The sequence below is a fragment of the Platichthys flesus genome, chromosome 10 (genome assembly GCF_949316205.1).
Source record: "Platichthys flesus chromosome 10, fPlaFle2.1, whole genome shotgun sequence".
In the NCBI taxonomy this organism is placed as follows: domain Eukaryota; kingdom Metazoa; phylum Chordata; class Actinopteri; order Pleuronectiformes; family Pleuronectidae; genus Platichthys; species Platichthys flesus.
The window spans coordinates 24993306-24999305 of record NC_084954.1 but is presented as its reverse complement, the minus strand read 5'-3'; the positions used below and the strand labels follow the sequence as shown (position 1 = coordinate 24999305).

At 50.3% G+C, this 6000-nt stretch overlaps 1 non-coding gene across 1 annotated transcript; it reads left to right on the top strand.

Moving 5' to 3' along the window:
• The first annotated feature begins 5310 nt into the window (after positions 1 to 5310).
• On the top strand, positions 5311 to 5503 carry LOC133963108 (U2 spliceosomal RNA). Its single transcript, XR_009922625.1, has one exon. It is a non-coding gene; the product is annotated as a U2 spliceosomal RNA (small nuclear RNA).
• The last annotated feature ends 497 nt before the right edge of the window (positions 5504 to 6000 follow it).

The following is a 6000-nucleotide window of genomic DNA, read 5'->3' as shown; positions in this document are numbered from 1 at the left end:
AGCCTTATGGAATCCTGAAAAGTCAGAGAGCTGTCTAGGTCAGAAATCCGGTGTCCACAAAGGAGAGCTTGGGTGGAGGTGATGAGCAGCAGCCATTGTTATGCACACATACCAACGGGGTACCACAGCAAGGGAGATTTGTGCCAAGAGGTTGGCGTGGACATCCAACACTTGTGGATTATCGCTTCTCGGCCTTTTGGCTAAGATCAAGTGGAGAAACGGCGACAGAGTTGGACGAAGAAGGAACACAGCTGACAAAAAGATGGCCCCAACGGCCTCCAAGGAACAGACGAGCCCAAAGGTCGGCGTGAGGTTCACGATACGCTTTCAGGCTGAGCCGGTGGAGGAACATCTGATTTCGTGAGACTGGTTCTGCAAAAATGTCATCTTGGAACAACTGAGGCTGAAGGTAGAAGATGTATACTGCATCCAGTGGAACCAGCCAGAAAAAGCCTTTGACGTTACCCTGGTCAGTGAAGATATGTATTCAAGAGTGGCTGAAGCCTGTAGAAAGGAGGCTGGGACAAGATTCATAGCCGGTTACAAGATTTTGAACCTGGACAGACCAAATTTCAGAACTGTCACGGTGCATACCTACAACCCCTTCGTCACCGACCTAGCAATAGTGGCTTTTTTGGGACAGCACGGAGAGGTTGTGACTAGTGCTAGGTACATAAAAGACATGAGGGGATTCTGGACAGGAAGAAGGCAGTTCCAAGTGCTGCTGAACCCTGACGCAGAAGGACATGGAGGACTGAAGCATCCACCTGCTCTTTTCAGCCTTGGTGGGGACCGCGGTTACCTTTTTTACGCCCGGCAACCAGCTTTCTGTAGGCGTTGCAGGCAGTCAGGCCATACAGAGGCAGGCTGTTCCAGAGCCGGCTGCCGTACCTGTGGCCAAGGGGGCCATGAGGCTAAAGAGTGCACAGGGCCCAAGGCCTGTCATGGATGTGGTGAAATGGGCCACCTTTACCGCAACTGTCCAAGCAGAAGGAGGACCTTTGCGGAAGTGGCCAAGTCCAATGGAGAACCAGAAAAAGCAAAGCATCCAGGAAAGGGACCCTTGCCTGCAGAGAATGGCTCATGCACACCGGTACTGGCGGCGCCAGCTACGGATCTTTCTGAGATTGGAACAGAGGAAGTCCCCCTGGAGAAAGGAACAAAAGCAGTGCCACCCGGGATACCGAAGCCCAGGTGACCTGTGACCACGCAGGGGGAGAATTTCCTCCCATCAGCCCAGATCCAGCCACCTCCAAGATCAAGAAGGGGGCACGGAAAGGATCACAGGTTTTCGGAGGGGGGAAGGCAATTAGAAGCGGAGAGAGTAATGAGGAGGGCCATAGTAAAAAGTCAAAGGGGGAAGGCAACGGGGCCGAGGGACAGGACCAAGAGAAGGGAGTTGATGGTGGGATGGTTAGTGGGGTAGAGCAGCAAAGAAGGGCTGCAGAGGAGGGAGGACATCAGGAGCAGGATGGGGGTAACATAGGGCCAGGTAAGGGTGGGGAAGCTATTGAGCATATCGGAGGAGATCCATGTGAGCTGCCAAACGTAGGTTGTGGGCTGGAGCTGGATTTACCTCCAGACCTGCTCAATATACTATCCCCTATGGGAGAAGATGCATATGAGGGACCCAACAGGCCATCAATATCGCCAAATCCAGTGCCCTTCTCCTGGGCGGACGAGATGGAGAGGGAGGACTTCTTCTCGCAGTAGGGAGGTTGTATTTGGGGGGGGATTTTTTGTGTGGCTGTAAAGACTTTAAAAATACAAATTATAATGGCTGTAGTAAAGATGCTTTCATTAAATGTAAGAGGAATGAGGGACACGTTTAAAAGAAGGGTTGTTTTTGATTTTGTGGACCATCTGCATGTTGATATTTGTTTATTGCAGGAGGTTCATCTAAGGGACATAGGGGATGTAGCGAAATTCTCAAGGGAGTGGACGAAAGGGGATTCAATCTGGAGTGTGGGAGGGGTCCACTCTACAGGTATAGGGATATTGTTTGGGGTTAAAGAGATAAGGGTGGAGGATGTGTTCACAATTGTCCAAGGGAGGATACTGGGTGCTGACATCACATGGGGGACCAACAAGCTGAGGGTTGTGTGGTGTATGGACCACAAACTCAGAGGGAAAGACAAGAAATGTTTGGTTTAGTAGAGACACACCTGGCCACCAATAGGCAGGTAATTGTAGGTGGGGATTTCAATGTGCAGTTTGGCAAGGGGGGGGACACCAGCGATATTTATATCTCCCACCTCATGGCTAGACACGGGTTAGTAGATTGGGGGAGGATGGTTAGGCCACTGGCAGACGGTCCCACATGGCGTAATTCACGCGGAACGTATAGACGTCTTGACTACGTGTTTGCCTCAAAGTCTATGATATTGGTGTCAGGTCGACTGCTCCCTGTGTTTTTCTCTGACCATGATGGGCTGCTGTTTGAGGTGGGCCTGTGCCTGTCTGTTTTTGGGCGTGGGTAGTGGCGCTTAAATATAAGCATACTAGAGGAGGACATGTCCAAACAAAGTTTTAAACTGTTTTTCAAAAAACTTTTAGGACTAAGACCATTGTGTACTGGAGTGATGGAGTGGTGGGAAGTAGCCAAGAAACGCATGAAAATGTTTTGCGACAGTTTTTCTAAAAAGAAGGTGAGGTTGGCAAAGAGAGAGGTGTTTCGCTTACAGCACCTCCTCGAGCTTGAATACAGCAAAGGAAACAGCACTGGCACAGTAAATCAGTGGGCTTGTGACTCCCTAAAAGCAAAGCTCAGGGAGGTCTTTGAGGGTAGGGCCCGGGCTTACCTGTTCCTGGTGCGACGAAATTACTTGGAGAAGCACGAGACATGTTCTGCTGCTTTCTTCAGCTCAATACGGGCAGACAGGAAAAGACAGGTACAGACGGGGATCAGGGACAAGCAGGGTGTGGTAGTGTCGGAGGCAGCTGAGATGGTGGGGGCTGCTACTGACCACTACCGCACAAGTTTCCAGGAGAAAGAGGTAGATGTAGGGGGAGGGGAATACTTCCTGAACTTACTGACCAAGCAGGTGCCGTCGGACATAGCGCAGGCTTTGGAGGCCCCGCTCACACTCAAAGAGCTCGAGGGAGCCCTTGGTAAAATGAACAAGCGGAAGGTGCCTGGCATCGACGGACTGCCGGTGGAGTTTTACCTCAAGCTCTGGGAGATTCTTGGACCGGTAGTGTTGGAGGTGTTGTCCACAGTGCTTCTCACAGGTGCAATGGGAGGGACTATGGCTACAGGGGTGATCTCCCTTCTGTTTAAAAAGGGGGATGGCACCGACCTCGGAAACTGGCGGCCACTGACAATGTTGTGTGTTGACTATAAACTCCTGGCAAAGGTCCTAGCGGATCGTCTGGGCACAGCGCTTCCACACCTGGTCCATGTGGACCAAACGTGTGGGGTGGCGGGGCGCTCTGTAAGATGGAATCTCCAGCTCATACGAGACGCTGTCGCTTGGGCGGAAGACAGACACCTGCCATTTATGGTGGTGGGCCTCGACCAGGCAAAGGCCTTTGACAGGGTTCACTGGGGCTTTATGTTTAGGGTATTGGAAAGGTTAGGCTTTAACAAGGGTTTTGTCGGATGGTTGCGCACATTATACACAGGTGTGGGGAGCACAGTGGCAGTCAACGGTCACTTAGGGGAAGTTTTCAGGTTGCACTCAGGGGTAAGACAGGGCTGCCCACTCTCACCGCTGCTCTACATCCTTTACATAGAGCCACTGGCGGCAGCTATTAGGGCTGACCCAGGGGTGAAAGGTTTCCTGGTTCCCGGCAGCAGAGGCCTGCGGGTCAAGCTGTCACAGTATGCAGACGACACCACACTGCTGCTGGACAGTGATGAGAGCCTGATCCGATCCTTAGAGATTTTTCAGGACTTTGGTCGGGTGTCTGGAGCAAGACTGAATCACGCCAAGTCCTCTGTCAAGTTCTTTGGGAGGTGGAAAGAAAGGACAGATGTACCGGGAGGGCTGTCGCTATGCACAGGTCACCTGAAGATACTAGGGGTCAGCTTTGAGGCAGCCGACAGTGCCTCGATCAACTGGACCAAGCGAATTACAGCAGTCCAGAAGAGGCTTGCACTCTGGAAGAGCAGGTGCCTGACCTTTATAGGGAAGGTACTTGTACTGAAGGTAGACATTCTGCCATCCCTCCTATATTTGGCATACATATATCCACTGCCAGTCAGCATGAGGAGACCTCTCATGCGCCTCGTGTTCCATTTCATATGGGGGGGGTAGGTACGAATATGTGGCGAGGACTCGCATGCTGGCTGGTATCGAAGCAGGAGGGAGGGATGTGCCACACCTCCCGCTGAAGCTGGACTGCATTTTTGTTTCTTCCTTGTGTAGGGAACTATCATTTCCGATAGAGCACCCCTCAGGCTACTTCTTACGACTCTATTTCGCGTACCAAGCTAGGGGGTTGATTGTCTGGAACAATTTGGCACCCAGGGTGGAGCAGCAGCCATGGCATTACAACCATGCAGCCAGGTGGTTGCAGGCTCATCCTGAAGCCTCAAACAGAGAAATAAAAATAGATCACAGAGCCCTCTACAGAGAGGTCAGCAAGGGAGTGGTCGCACCTTCGGTGGTGGGGACCCCGAAAGAGATGTGGAGGGGGATTCAGCCAGGGGGGCTTGACAATGAGCTAAAAGACATCAATTGTTTATGCCTGCACAAATGCCTGCCAGTGCGGGAAACCATGTACCGGCATGGGTTGGCAAGATCCCCTGTGTGCCCTCGGCCAACCTGTCCGGGGGAGGAAACGGTCAGGCATGTCATGTGGGACTGTCCAATTGCAAAGATAGAATGGGGTAAAGTGGGGGAACGGCTAGGGCAGGTGGTCCGAGGATTTAATTTGACCTGGGATAAGGTTGAAAGAGGTTTAGGCTCAGGAAATTTCCCAATGTGGTATATCATAAGTACTACAAAGAGGATAATGTGGTCGGCCAGGCAAGATCTGGTAAAGAGAAATAAAGACAGCAGTGTGGAAGGGATCATGAGGAGGGTGGAAGCTGATGTAAAAGGGAAAATCAAAAGGGATATAGAGAAGTGGGGGAAGCATGCAGCCCTAGAAAGGTGGAAGGGAGGGTTTGGGTGGATATGGTGAACTGAGTGTGAGGTCAAATGGAGTTCTTTGGGCTGTTTTTTGTTTTCTTTTATTGTTTTCACCTTTGTTACTGCAATATGGACCGGGTAGGATATGAAAAACGAATATTTATGACTGCAAAGGCTCACAGTCGTGGCCGAAAATTGTATTAGGGATGGTCATACATGATAATTGATTTGTATTGATTTGACTTGATTTGTACTGAACTGATGAAAGTTTTTTGTAATAAAAAAGAAAAAAAAAAAAATGTCCTCTATATGAGGACTACATATTAAGCAGATTTTTGGCAAGAGGAGCAGAAATTTGGAGCTTGCTCCCTTCTCTCCGAGCATTGGCCTAGCATTGCAGTGCCGCTGGGAACGGTGCACTCTGTTCTTACCTTGTAGAAAAGCAAACACTCAAACAATTGTGGAGGTTTCAAGGTGAATTCTACACTGGGTCAATGAAACTGAGGGAATGGCCTGGCAGAGTTTGACAAGTGTGCAAAACTGCTCTTATGACTCACTGCCTTGTGAAGTAATTATGCATGACTCTGCACGGGGTCACAATGAGCATCAACTGCATTCCAAATAGAATCAGAAGCATTTGTCAAAAACTGAAACGTGTTTTCACTCAACATCTCCTGGGAGACTTGGTGAGAAAGCAGAGTCCGCTTTTGGACCCAATGTAAGTGGTTCAGGGATGTATCGCTTAAAAAGGCTTAAAAGCCAATCACTAGTCAGGGCAGGAGCAAATAAAGCCTTGTATAATTTGTGTTGGCAGATGGGGGCGTGGTGGGAATGTTGTATACTAGAATCTGACATGCGGAAAGCAAAGAGAGGCCCACCGCGAAGGTGGTGACTGTGACCGAGAGCCTCCACCGCTGCTCTC